At 38.7% G+C, this 19250-nt stretch overlaps 1 protein-coding gene and 1 long non-coding RNA gene across 2 annotated transcripts in view; both read right to left on the reverse strand.

Moving 5' to 3' along the window:
* CDH2 (cadherin 2) overlaps window positions 1-19250 on the reverse strand; it is a 232270-nt gene that overhangs the window by 126716 nt on the left and 86304 nt on the right. The gene's annotated exons all lie outside the window — the stretch shown is intronic.
* Window positions 12094-17779, reverse strand: LOC146402785 (uncharacterized). Its single transcript, XR_014805141.1, has 2 exons — window positions 13918-17779; window positions 12094-13611 (listed from the first exon to the last, which is right to left on the reverse strand). It is a non-coding gene; the product is annotated as an uncharacterized LOC146402785 (long non-coding RNA).

Genomic DNA, 19250 nt, shown 5'->3' on the forward strand with positions numbered 1-19250 from the left:
TTTAAGTATTATACAGTAAATTGAGAAAGATGCATTTCACCCGTACACCATCAGCTAACATCCCTGAGCACCTAAGCTAGTCCACAGGTTGTAATACAGAGAAAGGTATTTAACAATCCTCAAAAGGGTCATGCCTCATTCTTGAATCAGATTTCCAGTAAGGCAGAGATTTCCTATAAGCTCAGCACCCACTAACTCCTGGAAAGCACAGCTGAGCCTACCTTGGTGCCTTTTTAAAAATATTCCTTCTGCCTTGAAGGCCTTCTTATCCCTAAAGAAAAGCCCAAGAAGCAGCTTTGGGATCAAGGGTAAGTGACTAAGTTCTGAGCCTTGGGCTCCTCAGGAAGAAAAGGCTGTTGTGAGGATTATCATCCACAAAGGGCCTGGCCAGACCCCTCCCAGACCACCGGAGTCTCTTACACTTACTCTCATCATTCTCCATCCAGTCCACGATGCTATTTGTCCAGGTCAGGGTCATCTCTTCTTTTCTGGATTCCATTAACTATTTAGCATTTAATTGCTTTTAAATTGTTTACTTAAATTAGTCATTCTCCCCAGATATATTTTATTCCATTAGGACAGGTTCCTCTTATATCCTGAAGCACTTCGTAAAAGTACGAGTCAAGATAAATATTCACTGAAGCCCAGAGTGGATCCACTTAAAACATTTTTTAAGCAAATAGCTTATATCTCAACATTAAAATTAACTTTTAGGAGTTCCCGTTGTTGTGGTGCAGCAGAAAGGAATGCGACTAGGATCCATGAGGACGAGGGTACGATCCCCGGCCTTGCTCAGTGGGTTAAGGATCCAGCGTTGCTGTGAGCTGCGGTGTAGGTCACAGATGGGGCTCGGACCCTACATCGCTGTGGCTGTGGTGTAGGCCGGCAGCTGTAGCTTGGATTCGACCCCTAGCCTGGGAACTTCCATATGCTGCACGGGTGGCCCTAAAAAGCAAAAAAAAAAAAAAAATTTCAAGGAACATTTTAAAATCATAAGGAATCCCTCAAAAATGAACAGTTTTTAAAATTTTTAACAAATTAGATGTGATATTTTATCTGCTATGGGTTTTCTGTTTTGTTTTTTTTTTTTTGCAAGTTGCAATATTACAAATTTTACTTCTTAGATTATCCTAGAGAAGTAAATTTTTTCTATTATATGAGTAAAGCACAACATTAATTGTATTATTTCACCTATCTTGTGTAACAATGCTTCCTGGGGAAAATACCATCTGGCTGCATAAGACTTTCCTGAATAATGATTACACTGCATTTGTAAAATTAATTATTTTCTATGCTACGAGCATCAGCACATGTCAGCATGGTTAAATGGTTAGCTTAGTGGCTATGGAACTAAGCCACATATATTTTAACATATAGAGTAATGAAATACATGTGAATAATGTTTGCCAAAAGTGAAACATTTCAGAATAGGGTATTTCATTCATTTCAGTCATTTAGAATATGGTATTTCAATAAGGTATATTGAAGGTATATTGAAATGCCGCATAGCACATGCAGGTCAGAAAGTGAAAGGTTAGTATTTTCTTCACTTCCATCCCTTAAATAGCATCTTTTTCTATATCAGTTCCTCACATTATATCAGGTTCAAAATTAAGTTTATAGCTTAGTAAAATAAAATCTTGTTATGAACTATTCATAGGCCTATTATAACCGAGTGACTGATCCAAATATTTTCTTCTTATTATAAGGATCACAGCCACCTCAGGGTTTTTAAAAAAAGTTTTAAAAATGACAACCAATACTTTCAGGCTTGGTTACATTTCTTCTCTGGAGACTTCTTTATAACATAAGTTGATTTGGACTAGCCAAAGTGGATCCACTTCCTATTAAGCATTTTGCCACATTAAAGATTTTAAAGGCATCCCCACCTAGAAATTAATCTCCATTTCACCTACAAACTGTTCAAAGATTCACAAAGCAATTCTGATCATTTCATTAATCCTATTTTATATTCGATTATAAAATGGGTACATTACACGTGTTGTTTTATGACCACACAGCTGTTTCTTAAATGGTTGTTTTCTTAATTGTACTTGAGTTTAGTTTCCTGAATCTAATGAAAACACACTTTTTAAAAATGCTTCATTATTTAGGACACAGGGGGAAAAGCACAGGAAAAATACCATCAATACCCATAGATGAGTGTGTGTCTTAAGGGGAGTATTTCAGCACTGGCAGAGGGTTGGTTTGCACCACTTCAAAGGTTCTTTCCTACTCTGGTCTATGACCACAGGAATAGGGTTTGTTGTTCTTCACAGTGGCCTAAAATAAAGGGCTCTAAAAATACTTCGGAGCAGCCTAAAAGCAAGTAACAATTTATGCCAACCCGAGCAGAAAAGAATGCTGATATGAAATTTCCTGCCCATGAACTTCCTAGGGGAGAAGTCCTAGAAGACACGTGTGTTGTCGGTGATCTTTTAGCCAAGCCAGTGCTTCAATTAGCTCCTGGAGACACAGATAGTATAATTAAGTCACTAAAGATAACATCCCCCAAGAAACTCATTTTCAGCATCAGGACAAAGCCTCCAGCAGTACCTTGCCTACATTTCATGTTTTATCGTCCCTGTCCACCTCTGCTAGAGGTGCTTGCTAAGGAACAGACAAAGAGGCCAAAGTCACAGGATGGGCAGAAGACCAAGAATGCGAAAAGAAAAGGCATTGTTCCAACAGAAACCTAGGTAATCTACAGTTTAAGCACAAGCACTATCGCACCAGGACAGAACCACACTGACCTGAGTAGAAAACAGCAAGGGAAAAAACAAAAAAACTATTCTAAAAATCTTTCAAACACAGCTAAAGGATCATGAATTATTAAGAGCTGGAAAAGACCTTAAAGATCATTTTATGGCAGGGGAAACTAAGACCCTAGAGATAAGTAACTCACTCAAGGTCACGAAGCTGGTTAGCTGCTGAACAAGAACCAGAACCTCATTTTCAGGCCAGGGTTTATTCACCAAATCCCCACTTTCCTGAAGCTTGATTTCCATACATTCTCTCATTCCTCAAAGGTATGATAAATTTTAAGGCTGAGTGAAAATACACATACACACACTACCGTCTAATGAATTAAACCATGATTTTCCTGAAGGGCAAATAGAAACAGCCACGGATATCACAAGGCGGGGGAGGGGAGAGCAGGGGGCAGAGGTGTGGGGTGGAGGTGGGTGGATCATTCTCCTAAATTCAGCATTTGGAGAGCATACTAGCTTGGCTCTATGATCAACTCCTCCCATTCACATTTGGGGGGCGGGAGGGTGAAAAGATACATATTTTGGTTTATTTAGTTTCCCATCTGCCTCGCAGAGTTCACCAGAGAGCAATTTTGCAGCGTTGAGAGAGCTGTCTCCAGCTGGGTTCACACATAATCTGCGGCCTGTCCTGGGTAGCCAGTAAGCAAATCAGCCATGAAGACTTTTGCCTGACAAATTCAAGCTACCAAATACCAATGGTACATGACTCCGTGTGCTAGCAGCTAGCATAAATGAATCCTAATTATTTGCTTCTCTGTATTATACCTATTAGCCTCTGAGTTTTTACGAATATCACTCAAAGGCAGGGCTCGCCGTTTTTATGCTGCCTGACAACTAGCAAGCACTATTAAAGACAGAATTCAACCCCTTACTCAGAATTCTAGGGACATCAAGGGGGTAGGTTCATCAAGAGCCACTGAGCTCAAACACAATAGGAAAGGACTTTGATGTTTCCTTAGCTGTTGTTTCTTTCTTTTGTTTTCACGGGGGATTCAAGAGTACCAAACGGTAACAGCAAGAATCACCAACACTTCAAGGCTTGCTTTTTGTGTCGTCAAGCATCTGAGAAATGGCCAGAGATCTCCCTGTTACCTGGTTTCTCCAAGATACTACCAACATGTTTCACAGAGAAGGAAGGATACTGGGAGGCAATGGAGGGTGCGTACACCCCGCCCCCATCATCATCATCACTGTCAACATATCTAAGCTTCAGGCCACACTTACTAGGTCACTGGCCAACTAAACAATTGTTTGTTCCATTTTGGCCTGATCCTTCCACCTCATCCAGCCTCATCCATCCACCACCTCATCCAAACTTCAAACTGGGATGAACCTAGCAAAGCACCATCTCTCACTCAGATGTAGGAAGCTGAGTTTCGGGGTCGGGGTCGGGGGGGAATCTGACAGCTATGTTATCTCCTCCACTGCATGCTCTGAGTCCTAACTGGGTAACCAGAAGCTATGAATTTTTTTGGTAACACCTTTTTCTCCCCTTTCCTCAGGGATCATATTGGGGGCATCATTCCTGTGTCCTAGCTCTTCTTACTGATCTTTGAATGATTCCAGGCACTATAGAATGGTATCAAAAACCACTCCCTCCTGGGGATTCCTAGATCTGGACCTATTTGCCCATACTTGACCTCCATCTGCAGAAAACCATGTTCAGTGATGTGCTTAGTGACTGGCATTGTCATGTTCACATTCATCTCAGTGGGAGGCAACTCCCTACTGAATCTAGTCCTATACTTGCTATTCCTTTTTCCCAGCTCTGGGGTCCTAGTAATCCTTGAATCCCTCCTGCATAACACTGTGTTTGGGACTTAATGCCTACTTAATGTGCTGAATGAATGAGCTGATTAATTACTTCTAATATAATTTCCCATGAAATGAGCATCTGGATCATGTGAACTTATAACAGACAGTCAATGGAATAGGACACAGAGTGTCCCACACACCCATCTTCTCAAAGGGGATGAAGATATTGTCTACCAGGAAGCATGTTTACCACTGTACTGAAAACTTGTTTTGGAAACTAATGGCATGTAGTGCCCAGACCACAGGACCTTTGAAAGCATGTTAATTTCTGCCTAACACAAGGAAGAAGTTCAACTTTCTAGCAAGCAGGAACAGCAAGGCTGCGTTTACTCTGGAACAACCCGCTTTGCCATTGAGAAGATGAGGCAATTAAGAACATGTGTTTATACATTTCTAAAGAAAAGATTAATGGGGTGACTATTTCCTTGGACTAATGAAGTAGCTTTTCAGCTCCAGAATTACCCAACAGTCCTTTGCAACAGCAAAAGTCTGTACTCCCTCAGTTATTGTTAAGCTTAACCAATCTCTCTCCTTCGGTTTGATTCCTTAAGTCCTCTGGTCAAACTCTGCTAATTTCCTTTACTTATTAAGCCAGTATTGTTTTTCAGTTTAAAAGGTCCATTTACTTATCATTCAATCACGTTTGAGGCCTTTCATCTCCCACTGAGAACAGGCTGTGTATAGGACAAAAATCTTCAGAGTGTAATCAGGAACAGAAAAGACGGGCAAATTTCCTGGGTCGGCTTCACATCCTGCCTGTCAAAATTGGGACCCTATGAGCTCTGTGGGGACAGTGACCACGGTTCTGAATAGTATATGAATCCGGACAATAACAAATGTATGTTTCTGCCTTTTGCTCCTTCACAAGCCCTACTAGGGGCTCGCCTCAAATTGAATGGCTCCTTGTGTTCGGTCCCTTTCCCAGCCCATGCCCTCATCTCATTAGAATTTCCTATCCTCTGGTCTTGCAGAGTTCCCTTTACCTTCTTTTGTATCAGACAAAAGATGGTAATTTACGTCTAATTAACGGAACTGAGTCATAATGAGTTCTCTTCTCTTAGACAGCATTTGAATGTCCAAAATAACCAGTGAGATGGAGCTTTTTAAACTCCCTCCAGCTCAAGGTTTTATAACACAATGCTCTTATTCAGACCTTCTGCTTTGCATACAGTCAGAGGGCTGGAGGTTATCCACATTGTGAAATTCCTGGGCTAGTGATGCCCAGAGTGATTTCACGGCACGCAGGCCGATTTCATATTTTCTGCTGAGCAGCTAGCTCCGCTGAAACAGTCAAGCTTACGATTGCATCCTTTTCAGGCCTCTTCCTTCTACTTTGAAATGCTATCTTGTGCCAGTTGATGAATTTGATAGCATTCTTTATGAGATCAATTTCCTTGCCAAAGATACAAAAGACAGGATGAAAGAGAAGTTTGATGCAAAGCACACAAAGGGCTGAGCATCTGTGTGAAGAGAAGCATAAAGTGCTTCTCCCCATGCCAGGAGGAGGGACAGAGATGGAACATGTAAACACAACAAGCCTGCCTGAAGAAAGCAGAAGCGCATGTTCCAACAGAAACAGTAATCAGGATAAAGTGCTAAAAGCATCTTCTCGTTCTCTCACATGCCAGGGTATTTTAAAACACCCTCTGTACATGTCGGCATGCCAACACAAACAAACCACAAACTCAGACCCTCCTGCCGTGACACCACTTGGACACAGGGAGTTCTTACTCTCCTGGGGCTGCCTTCATCCAATCTTTTGACTACATTGGGTTAAAAAGTAAAACACACACACACACACAAAAACAGAAAACAAACAAAAAAAACTTTCTCTCTATACCTCAGATTGCTCAACCCACATATATAGTCTCCTTGGATATAATAGTGCTTTAGTTTAAAAAGTGCGGCAAGATCACTTCACTGTCATCATCTTCTGCTGACATACATATTCTCCAATCTTAAAAACAACATGAAAACAAAACAAAAAATAATGCTGACCAGGCTTTCACCATGGGAACCCTGAGACCGGGAAATTACAGTGATCTTACAACAGGACAGGCAGATCCGGGCTACTGATTTTTATTGTTGGTCTCCTTAACTCTCCCTCCTCCCACAGAGAGGGTAGAATGTCCAAATGTAAAATTCACATATATAAGGTCCTCCAGAGAGACGATTTGTCAAAATGGAAAAGATGAATTTTTGGTAACTAGGCTCCTTGGTGAAAATGTTAAATTTTGGTGAACTGTCAGAGAAAATGAAATACGACCTTGATTGATTGGGCTTAATGGGTGAGAAGCAACTAACAACGGTGTACTACTGCATTGGCAAAAAACGCTTGAAGAAAAAAAGGCGCTGTTTACAGTAAGTATAACTTTTTTTCTCTTTCTTTTTTAAAGGGGAGTGTAGATCAATACTCAAAACACGAATTACATTTTTGAGTATATAAGCAAAAATCACTATAGGCACTTCTAAGCAACTGCCCTTCCCAGTGAGACTGGAAATCCGCTATCAGAAATAAGACATGTGAGCCCCAAACATGCAAATGGATTGGAAAGTTAATTTACAAATCTGACTCTTGAACCACAATTTTTATTTCAAACTAAATTAGAAATCATGGGGTAGGGGGTGCGGGGATGTGCAGGGGTTGTGGGATGGAACTCCTATAAAACTGGATTGTGATGATCATGGTACAACTATACATGTAGTAAATTCATTGAGTAATAAAACAAAACAAAACAAGAAATCATGGGGATGCCTTCACGTTAGCTCAGAGGATCCTTTCTAACCTAGAGTCCTTTCTAATACAGTGAATTAATAGCACAAGGAACTTCACAACCCTGTCTTGCACCTCACATACTTGAAGGCACACACACACTGAGAGGGATGGGGAAGGAAATGTCCTTCATGCATGTGTCCTAGAGGGGTCTGGTGCTAGGTCCCTCCTAAAGTGGGTAAAGTGGGCTGATGGAGGAGAAAAGGTTTCCAGCTCCAACAGCGCCCCCAGTGGTGGGGAAGGGGTCCTAAAGGGTTGAGCGAGGTTTCCATGGCAGCCACCTTCCCAGCAAGTCAAGTGTTCCTAAACTGGGGGCTGGCTGTACACACCAAAAAAGATAACCAGGATACAGGAACAGTGTTAAATGCAGACCCTGAGTGGAAGCAGAGACGATGCACTGGGAGAGAAAGCAGGAGTTTTATGCTGGGTGTCAGGTAAGGACTACAGTGCAAATTCAAAGGGAAAACCAAAGCTGACTTAAAAAAAAATTAATACATAAATCATTACATGTAAGTATAATTTATAACAGCAATTATAAAAGAGCTTTAATACATAGATTATTACACTTAAGTATAATTTATAAAAGCTATTCTAAAAAAGCTTTATAAACAAAAGCCTTAGTTTATTCATTTCATTCATTATTAATGTGACAGTTCTATTCATTTCTTCTTTCTCACAACTGAATTTACATAGATAGAAAAGAGAAGGAAGCAGAGTTTGACAACAGATCAGAAGTTCCCTTTATCTGCCATTCAAAACCATCTCCACTTCAGAAGATGTTTTATAAAAAAGAGCAGCTAGAAACAAACCTCATAAAAACCTAAATGCCAAACAAACTTCTTGGACTCTAAGCCAGATAAGGACACCATGAACTAATAATGACTTTCTGAAAAGAAGATAGGATTTCAAGTAAAGGAATCAGAAACCATGTAATAATTACTATAGAAAATCAAACAATAATACTCAGTCACAACCTATAAAGAATAACCAATTGCATATATTTGTTTACATTATAATTATATAATCTTCACATTATGGTTATTACTATAGTCCACAGCATTCCCTAGATGTAAGAACAATTTTAAATTGTTTGAATCTCTCTATATACAAGATTATCTAGTTCTTCACAATCTTTTCCTCCCAAAGACTATAAATTGATAGTCTATAAAGAGTCATACTTTAATTATTTATTATTATTTAGTAAAGTTAGTTATTTAAAATTTTTAAATCATTTAAAACAATTTTCACTGCCATTTTGTTTGAGTCCAATAATCTTTCTAAAGCAAATGGTTATATGTTTCAATTTCCTATTTAGTTATATCTACAACTTTCTTTAAAAGAAAGATTGGTGTTTGTCTTTCTCTTTCTGACTTATTTCACTCAGTGTGAGGGTCTCTAGTTCCATCCATGTTGCTGCAAATGGCATTTTGTCGTTCTTTTTTATGGCTGAGTAGTATTCCATTGTGTATATACACCACATCTTCCTAACCCAATCAAATACCATATGATATCACTTATAACTGGAATCTAATATATAGCACAAATGAACGTTTCCACAGAAAAGAAAATCATGGACTTGGAGAAGAGACTTGTGGTTGCCCCAGGGGAGAAGGAGGGAGTGGGAGGAATTGGGAGCTTGGGGTTAATGGATGCAAACTATTGCTCTTGGAATGGATTTACAATGAGATCCTGCTGTGTAGCACTGAGAACTATGTCTAGATATTTACATCACAACACAACAATGGGAGGAAAAAGTGAGTATACATGTATGTGCAGCTTGGTCCCCTTGCTGTACAGTGGAAAAAAATAAATAAATAAAATAAAAAAGAAAAAGAATGGAGGAAGTAAGGTTAGTAGAAATTAAGATTAATACTCTTACCAGGTCTTACTTCTAGAGATACAGTCAGCAAAAAAAAAAAATTTTGGCACACGCTACCTAACAGTGTATGGAAGGCTCCAGGAATACAGCAGGAAATAAGACAGCCCATTCCTGTCCCCAATGGAGCTCTCCACACTTCAGATCCGTATTTGGCAAAGAGAATCTTCAAACCGACTGTAAATTGTGCTTTTGTAAACTCCTCAATTATATTCTCTCTTAGTAAATCTTTGAGGTTTCAGTGATGTCAACCTAAAGTGTAGTTAGCAAGTTTCAAAAAATTATCAAATGCCAAAGCTGTAAGGGTCTAGAAATCAATGAGGCTGCTCCTTTCCTTTCTGAATACAAGTATTAAGGTCAATTTATAAACAAAAGCACACAAAAACACAGAACTCTGTGGACTTCTTCCCACATATTAGTAATGTTCCCTTTTAGCATTTATGTGTGGACTAAGATAATGACAATGAAAGGTACGTTGAATTCAGTATGCTTTTAAATGCACGCACATACAATTACTTCAATCATGTCTAAGTTAATATGAAAAACAGTGGCAAGTGTGTGGTGTTAGCATGGATTTGGGTATTGGGCAATAATCCTGAGGTCCCTAAAAGGAAAGAGCAAAAATTTCATCCACCCCCTTCATGCCACCACTGAAGGATAACTGAGGGGCAGAGATGACAGAGCCATCTTCCCAAGGTCACACCCCCAGCTAGCAGGTTAGTTAACTTGACAGCATTCCTGCAAACTCTTGGAAATGCTCTAAAAGCTTTTCTCCTTCCAGTCTTAATGGTAGATAAGAATTTGATGAAAGCTAAAATATAACTTTGGGGCAAAAGACAAATTTCCTTTTATTGTACTAGGGAATGCTGTATCTATCATGGCCTAAAAATACCCAGAAGCCAGTACAATATTTCTAATGCAACATGTATCTTTCTGATTTGAGGAAGAAAAAAAATGTTATCTTATTCCTCTTTACTCTGCCTACAACTAGATCACTGAGATAATAGAGATTAAGCCTTAAATTTCTACATCCAATAGTGGTAGGATCACAAGAAAACTGAAAAAGCATTTGTCTCTACAAGCTAATATCCAATATGTTAGTCCTTTGGGCCGTTTACATTGATTTTGCATTTAATTGTATAGGTCGACTTTCCCATATTTTCCAGGACAAAGTTGTAAAAATGATGGACTTTAGATATATTCTGATATGAAGCCAAAAGAAGAGAGTAAACTTAAGATTACTGGTTTCTGTAAACACATATGATTGCAAAGAGGGTTTTTTGTGTGTGTGTTTTTGTTTGTTTCCTACTAGAAATCGACATTAGGGATCATAAACCAAATTGAGAGCTGAGGTGATAAAACTGTATTTCTTCCCCTTCCCTCATTTCCCCCTACTATTCTTAAATTACTTGGAGAAAAAGGAAAATGAAAAATCCCCCTGATGCTTACCTGCCTTTGACCTACTCTGTAACTAACTGGAATTAAATCCCTCTGGTTCAGGTGGCTAGAGACATTGTCCTTTGGTCTGTCTGGCAAATATTTCACAATTTTTTCAATGTGTTTTGGAAAGTCGTGAAGGGGAAAAAAAAAAAACAGCTCATTAATTTAAACCATCAAAGAAGATAAAAAAAATATTTTGATGGGAATGAAGCAATTAATCCTAATGATTAACTCAAATTATTTTTCAAAGTATAGATTTCCTGAAGCTTCACAGAAAAAGATACTTTAAAGACAACCTACTGATCCTGCTCTTTGAAGGAGCTGCCATTGGAAAATTAATTAACAAAATACCAATGGTTTTAGGATACTCTCAAAGGGATTATGGGGAAGCGACATTAATAAAAACTTGCTTTCCAAAGAAAAATGACAGATCCATTTTGGTTTTTTTTTTTTTCTCATTTGATTAACTGAGCTTGAAACAAGGCCCCTTGTATTAGTCCGCTATAGGGCTGCCATCACAAAGTATCACAGATTGGGTGGCTTAAACAACACATTTATTTTCTCACAATTCAGGAGGCTAGAAGTCTGAGATTAAGGCGCTGGCAGGGTTGGCTTCTGCTGAGCCTCTCTGCTTGGGTGAAAGATGCCTATCTCCGCCAAGTGTCTTCACAGGGTCTTCCCTCTGGGCTTGTGTCCTCAGCTCCTCTTATAAGAACTCAGGTCACATCCGATTAGGGCTCATTCTGATGACCTCACTTGATTCGATGAACTTATTTCACACTAATTACCTCTGGAAAGACCTAAAACTACTGTGTGTTCAATATGTGAATGGGGGGGGGGCAAAGTCAGCCCATAACCTCCCCATTAACCCAGAATTAACCCTTCAGTCCTGAGCCACTCTCCACTGTCTCATTTTCTCGGCTCAACATTGTTTCTTAATCTCCAAGGCCAAGGAAAGAAGACTGGGAAATTCAGAGAAATTCCTGGCCTTGACGCCAAAGCAACAAAGGTACATGACAGTCGTGGTTAAACCTTAGCCTTTTTTATAATTGAAGGAAAGATTATTTCATGTATAAATTTGGAACAGTTATTATGGCATAAATAAGTCCAAGGAACAGTTGGTCATATCAATTTAATTTATCATCCAGAAGCCCAGGGTAAGGCACTCAGTCCAATTATCAAAATTCTTTCAACAGCCCTATCTCAAGAAACAGAGGAGTACAACACTGATCAGAATAGAAAAAAGCAAACAAACAAAATTCCCCTGAAAATTGTAAAAGCCTCGCAAAAACTAAGCAGTTGAGAGCCCTAATATATAATATTATTTTGTCAGAGACTGTATCTTTAAGGAAACTATAGCAAAATGAAATCTGTAATTCAGGGATGGTATCAAATCACACTCTGGTATTTCTTTCTAATTTTGTTTACATTCCATAGAATGTATGAAATTATAGGAGGAAGACAAAAATCACAGAAATCTTCACATCTCCCCCTTTGTTTTCACAGTGAAGGATGTTTCCACTAAAAAAAAGTTTTCTTGACAACCAAGTGGAATCACTCCATATTCAAGCCAAGGCTACTGCCCTACCTCTAAATCACATGCTCTTTCCAAAGGCAACCAAGGAATTTGAATACTTTCCATATCATTGAGCAAATCACAAATGCAGGTAACATCCACCTGTCACTCTGTCATTCTGAAGGACTTGTTCAAAAAGAGAATGACAACAGAATTGTCTGCCTTTTCATAAGTCACCATATTTCACCTTTGAGAATCCTGTTGATGTTATGAACCCCCTTCTCCAGGGAAAAAAAAACACATACACACAAAATTTGGCATTTTACAAAAATCAAATACTCCGCTGAAAAGTACTCAAGAAGTAAAACCTCTGACACAGGTCAAAAACAAGCCCAAGTTCGAAGAAGATTCTAGGTGGATGTTTTTGCCCATGAGCCCTGATCTTAACAGGAAGTTTCCTCATTGTAAAGTATTAAGGTAATAGTCCTAATTTTTTGAAACTTAGTGAACAAATAGTACAGAGTCTCCAAGGTACCTTTTTACCTTTTGCGCCATTATAAGCCCATATCAAGCCCACTCTGTTGGTTGTGTCTGGTGTGATTAAGAAAAATATGTCTTTATCTTTTAAAACCTAAGCAAAGTTAAAAAAAGAGAAACAAGACAAAACAAAACATTCGATCCTTCTGAAAAACTATAAAACACTTGATAAAGTTCAGATAAAACGTGAAAACCACTAATGCTGCCAGCCAGTTGCATGATTAATACACTTTCCTTGACTTATTCTATTTCATTTCTTTACATATTATATGACATACTGACCAACTAAAAACTCAAAACCCAGCAGTCATTTGTACTCGTCTTTATCATACAGAGAACTATAACTAAACCCCCAAAGTAAATTCCAACCCCACTTTTTAAAAAGGAAAGGGCAAACAGATGAAATAGTGCAGTTCTCAGATCCAGGAAGCATTTTTGGAGGTACCTAGGAGAGAGAGAGATGGGGTGGAACACAGCACCAACTGCCCTTAAGGCCCATTGGACACACATGAGTGAATCTAAGTTATTCCTGGGTCTGATTAAAAACTCTTAGGCTCAGGAGTTCCTGTCGTGGCTCAGCGGTAACGAGCCCCACTGGTATTCATGAGGATGCGGGTTCGATCCCTGGCCTTGCTCAATGGGCTGAGGACCTGGCATTGCCGTAGCTGTGGTGTAGGGTGCAGATGAGGCTTGGATCTGGCATTGCTGTGGCTGTGGCTGTGGCTGTGGTATAGGCCAGCAGCTGTAGCTCCAATTTGACCCCTAGCCTGGGAACCTCCATATGCCATGGGTGTGGCCCTAAAAAGACAAAAAATAAAACAAAAACAAACAAAAACAACCAACGAACTCTTAGGCTCAAATATGCAAAGAGGTATCTAAAGTTCTTCATCATATTTCTTTTTTTTTTTTTTTTTTTTTGTCTTTTGTCTTTTTGTTGTTGTTGTTGTTGTTGCTATTTCTTGGGCCGCTCCCGCGGCATATGGAGGTTCCCAGGCTAGGGGTTGAATCAGAGCTGTAGCCACCGGCCTACGCCAGAGCCACAGCAACGCGGGATCCGAGCCGCGTCTGCGACCTACACCACAGCTCACCGCAACGCCGGATCTTTAACCCACTGAGCAAGCGCAGGGACCGAACCCGCAACCTCATGGTTCCTAGTAGGATTCGTTAACCACTGCGCCACGACGGGAACTCCCTTCATCATATTTCTGAAGAGATATATCCTTCTACATTTTGGAACTATTTTCTTTTTAACAAAAGCCCTCAGCTAGACTGGGGAAAGGCACAACCACTTTGGCCTTCAGTTTCCCCAACCATAAAAAGGAGTTTTAAATAGATGATTTCTAAGCTCTCTGCCAGCTCTAAATTAAATACTACATTGCTCTGACTTCAAGTTTTTAACGAATGAGGGTGGGGATTTATAGTTGAGCAGGCCAATTTAACTAAAAGTTGATCAAGTTTGGGAAAATAACCTTTAAAGAATTTATAACATGTTATTACATATTTTCCCAATAATTCCTGATCATTGCTGCTTTTAAAAAGGGTTTCAACTCCCATGTTTTACTGCTTAAAGACCCTTCTAAGCTCTAAAATCTGACTTGTCCATTACCAAGGGATCCAGGTTTTCTCCCTGTAAGTGGTCTGGCCAGACTTCAGGCACCAGGGCTTTCTCATCTTTATATTCTCCGTGCCCAGTAAATCTTAGGACAGCACTCAGACATCCAATAAACACTCGCTGAATTAATGAACAAACTTAGGGGGAACTGCAGGGCTATGTGTTAGGCAGGAGAAATGTAAAAAAAAAAAAAAAAAATAGAATCTGACTATGGGTTTCCACTTCCCAGGAAGCATCCAGAAGAGGGAAACCTAGACCCATAAAAGAAAATTCCAATGTACTGAGATTAAGTTCCATAACAGAGAGTGTACAGGAAGTATGACAACAAACACAGAAAAGGGAGGAACAAATTGATGAAGAGAGCTAAGAATTGATTATTGGGCATAATTGTGTGTGTTTCAGTGTCAGAAAATAAACTAGTTGGGAACTCTGCACTCTGTACTGCTTAGCCCTCTTCTTTTACGAGTTATTATGAGAGCGGTTCAGATATGTTTTTATTCCTTAGTCTGGATCCAAGTGAAAACCCAGTAACAGGAGGTGCCATTCCCTCTGCACTAAAACGTCGATAAGGTACACATTACACTTTACATACATAAAAAGCATATGGAATAGCTCCATAAAAAACAGAATGACCTTAGCTGTAAGAAAGAAATGGCTCCACTGGGCAAGTATTTGGATAAAAATTATGAATAGTGATTTTACACAAGACAAAATTCCAACGGTAAATACTATTAGAAAAAGATCTATCCTGGAGTTTCCACTGTGGGATCAACGGTGTCTCTGGAGTGCTAGGACACAGGTTCGATCCCAGCCCAGCACAGTGGGTTATGGATCCGGCATTGCTGCAACTACAGTGTAGGTTGAAACTTTGGCTCAGATCTGATCCCTGGCCCAGGAACTCCATAAGCTGTGGGGCAGCCAAAAAAGAAAAAAAAAAGGCCTATCCTTGTTAGTAATTAAAGATATATGAATTAGGGAGTTTCTGTCATGGCACAGAGGAAAGGAATCCGACTAGGAACCACGAGGTTTCAGGTTCGATCCCTGGCCTCTCTCAGTGGGTTAAGGATCCGGTGTTGCTGTGAGCTGTGGTGTAGGTGGCAGACGCGGCTCGGATCCCGCATTGCTGTGGCTCTGGCATAGGCTGGTAGCTGAGGCTCTGATTGGACCCCTCGCCTGGGAACCTCCATATGCCGGGGATGTGGCCCTGAAAAGCAAACAAACAAACAAACAAACAAAAAGATATATGAATTAAAGCAACCGCAAGATACTGTTTTATGGCCACTCAGGAAGCAAGATTCTTTTTTTCTTTTAAAATAGCACACACATCACAGAATGATTGGGCATGCTATTAATTGACAACACATTTTGGAAAGCAGTATGAAAATATACGACAAAAGCACTAAAACAGTGGCAAGTGATTCCACTCCTAGGAATATATGCTCTAAAAATACCCCATAAGAAATAAAAAAGTTATAAGGATTAAGTTGTTCATCTGGCATTATCTGCAACAACCAAAAAAGTGGTATAAATCCAAAATGATCAAATTAGGGGAGAGTGTTAAACTAAAATACATCTACACAATCTAATATTATGTATTCAATAATTTATGATCACAAAGGCACTGCAGAAACACACCAAAAAATCTGATGAGGAAATGTACAGACTATGAACTGCCACACGTACTTTGTAAATAATAAGTAAATAGCATCAATCAACATTTGTTCTCTTGAAGCAGCAGTGCTTACAATAAATAAGCTAGACACGCACCCCACTCAAGAAAGATCATATGCAAAATTAAAAATCTGCCAATGTAGTAGAAGCATGCAAATTTATGACATTATATAATTTTTCCCATGAACATAAGTCATCTTTCAATGTCTAGTGCACATGTCACCTCTTTCAGCTGCCAGTTCTCACAGCAGAAAGTAACATTTACTCTGACCTCTCTTCCCAACGCATTCTGCTTAGATTTCCTTGAGGCATTAATCAGGATCTCCCTTGCAGCAGAGGGTCATGTGTACCTGCAGGTAAGGGAAGGAGCAATACTTCTTCTATACTTGCACACCTGCATCTACAAAAAACAGATGTGTGATTATTGTTTCCTGAATTTAGATACCCCTAAGAGAGCCAGAAAAACAAACCAAAGAGGGGTTGTAAATGAAGGTTAAAGTCTGAGTTCTTCTCCATACCTATGGGTCTTAACATTAAGAAGAAAATAAACCTTTGAAGAGTGGTTCCTTTTTTTGTTTTTGTTTTTTGAAGGGAATTTGTTTATTTATTTATAGTGAAATATAATTGATTTGCAATGTGGTGTCAGTTTCTGGTATATAGCAAAGGGATTCAATTATACATATATATTCTTTTCCATTATGGTTTACTACAGGATACTGGATATTATTCCTCTATGGTAGGACCTTGCTGCTTATCTATCCTATAGATAACAGTTTGCATTTGCTAATCCCAAACTTCCAATGCCTGCCTCCCCTCACTTCCCCTCCTCCCCCCTTTTAGTTCTTTTCAAAATCTTGAATCCACATTGAAATAGGCAAATCAGTCTCCAACCTTATCAATACAAAAAGAGGGTTGGACAAAAAACAAAACAAAACAAAAAAAACCCTAAGGGCTCCTGCAAGTGCCTTCTTATCTAATCTGTAATTCCCTCCTTGTCTAAAATACACTGCCTAGCAACTTAAATACATTAGAACAAAACTGCTATGAATGGCCATTGAAATAAATGATAAAATTAACATTTAAACTTTTTTCAAAATCCTATAAAGGTTTTCAAAATTTGATAGAAATAGATGGTTTTTTGCTAATTTCCTTTTATTCAGAATACATTAGAAAGATCACAAAGGAACCCTGCAAGCAGCAAAAAAAATTCTCAATGTACATATCCTGTGTTCCAAAATTTCATCTGCAGAAAATTTATCCTGAAGAAATAATCATGGATGTGATAAAGATTAAGCTACATGAAGGGGATGTTTAGTCCAGAATTGCATGTAAGGGCAAAAAAGTTGGGGGGAGGGTTAGTAAGTGCTCTCTAAAAAGACTTTTATTAAACACCCTGACAGCCCATCTGTATACTGTATTTCTACACAGACATTAAAAAGATATTGACGACTATCTAATGACACAGGAAAATATTCAAAATAAACCATTGAGGTAAAATGCGCACATATACAGTGGAACTCAATTTTTGAAAAATGAAAAAAATTTAAGGTTATTTCTTGTTATTCTTTGCAGTTATCATCTATAAAATCTCTTCAAACACTGATTTAGAGAACCCTTAACTATTGGCTTCTAGGAGAAATTTGGAGTTAGGATCCTGTGAGCCTATGGATGGTCACAATATTTTTGTCAACTAGTCAATACATGACTTTGCTTTTTTGTGTGTTTCTGTTTGAAGACACTGATTAAATATGTAGCTAATTAACACTGCACACATGGCCAACAACACTGTAATGTATGCCTGAATGAAGCTTCTCTGACACACATATTTTCTCCAAAAGGCACATCACACCTTCTTGCACTTAGGAATTCTAGAAAGTACTTTGTGAGTAGAACAAAACCACCAACAGAAAGCGCAAAAAATGTGAAAACTTGGCACAAAACAGACTGTCAAAAGGACACTTGTTTATAGGATAAGAATTAAAACAAAGCAGAGTGTTGCTTTGCTCAGTAGGTGTGAAGAAGACGGCATGTATCAGGTGGCAAATTTGTGCCACGTTGCACTTGGCTGTGAATGACCCTGAGGGGACTGCCGGTACTGACTTAGGGGTTGCAAATAAATTTTAGGGAGCAGATGAATTCACAAATACAGACTCCAGGAAGAACAAGGATGGTACCTATCCAGAGTCACCGGGGAAACCAGATGGATGAACTAGGAACAGAAGTCTCTCCAGGTGTCAGCCACATAGGTCTGTCAGGAGGGATATTTATTTTCTTCTTTCTGCTTGTCTGTTGTTTCAAAAGTAAACTTATCATACTTCAATTGTTTAAAAAAAATGATTATCAATTCAAATTTTCTACAGCAAATGTTAACATTTTGATGAGGGGAAGAAAACAATTTCTCCTTAAATCATGATGCTTCCATCATATTTTAAAAATTCCCTGTACACCATTAGCATTTTGTAGTACTGAGTTGCTTAACAGTAACGATGTCCCCTAAATACTGGCCGTATCTGTTCTGTAGGAACTAAAAGGAATGCAGGTCAAAAAAAAGCTCATAATTCTATGCTGAAAATACCAGATTAGGAGAAAATAAACTCAAGTTATTTATATAATAAATACGTTTCAAGTTATTGATGTTGTATCTCATTTTTATGTTTGTAGTAAATAAATAAGATTGCTACCAGTTGTAGGATTTTATCGAACACTTTTCATCAATTAAAATCTGAAAAGCTACCATCTACACAGTAAAAATAAAGGCAGTTGGTAAGAAGCCGGTAGAAAGAAGTTTATTAAGGGCAGAACCCACAAAAACCAAAGTGATTTACAGCAAAGAGAAGATAAACATTAAGCATAAGTAAAGACAAAATTAAATAGAAATATTAAATGCCAAGAGATAAAATAAAAAGAGGCTATGGAAACATAAGAAAAACTGAGAGGCAGTGTTATAGGAAGGGAAGCAAGTCATAAGGAAAATGGTGTAAACTCCAGAGAATACAAGTTTAGATCCTTTTGAGTATTTCTGAGTACATTCAAGGTAAGAGTAACCTTCAGCTTGGACCATATGTTAAACACAAAGGTCGAAGAATATTATATTTCAAACATGTCTGTGAAATTATGCCTTTTCAGCCAGGAAAAAGAAGAAATAGTTCCAGATTTACAAAACTGAAACAATGATTTTTTTAACTTCTGTAATGAACACTCACTCATTTATCCATCCATTGTCCATCCATTAGTTCATC

Source organism: Sus scrofa, chromosome 6, assembly GCF_054392235.1.
Source record: "Sus scrofa isolate SSC_HxYL_T2T_F1_AM1 chromosome 6, Sscrofa_HxYL_maternal_Yorkshire_Landrace_v2.0, whole genome shotgun sequence".
NCBI lineage: Eukaryota > Metazoa > Chordata > Mammalia > Artiodactyla > Suidae > Sus > Sus scrofa.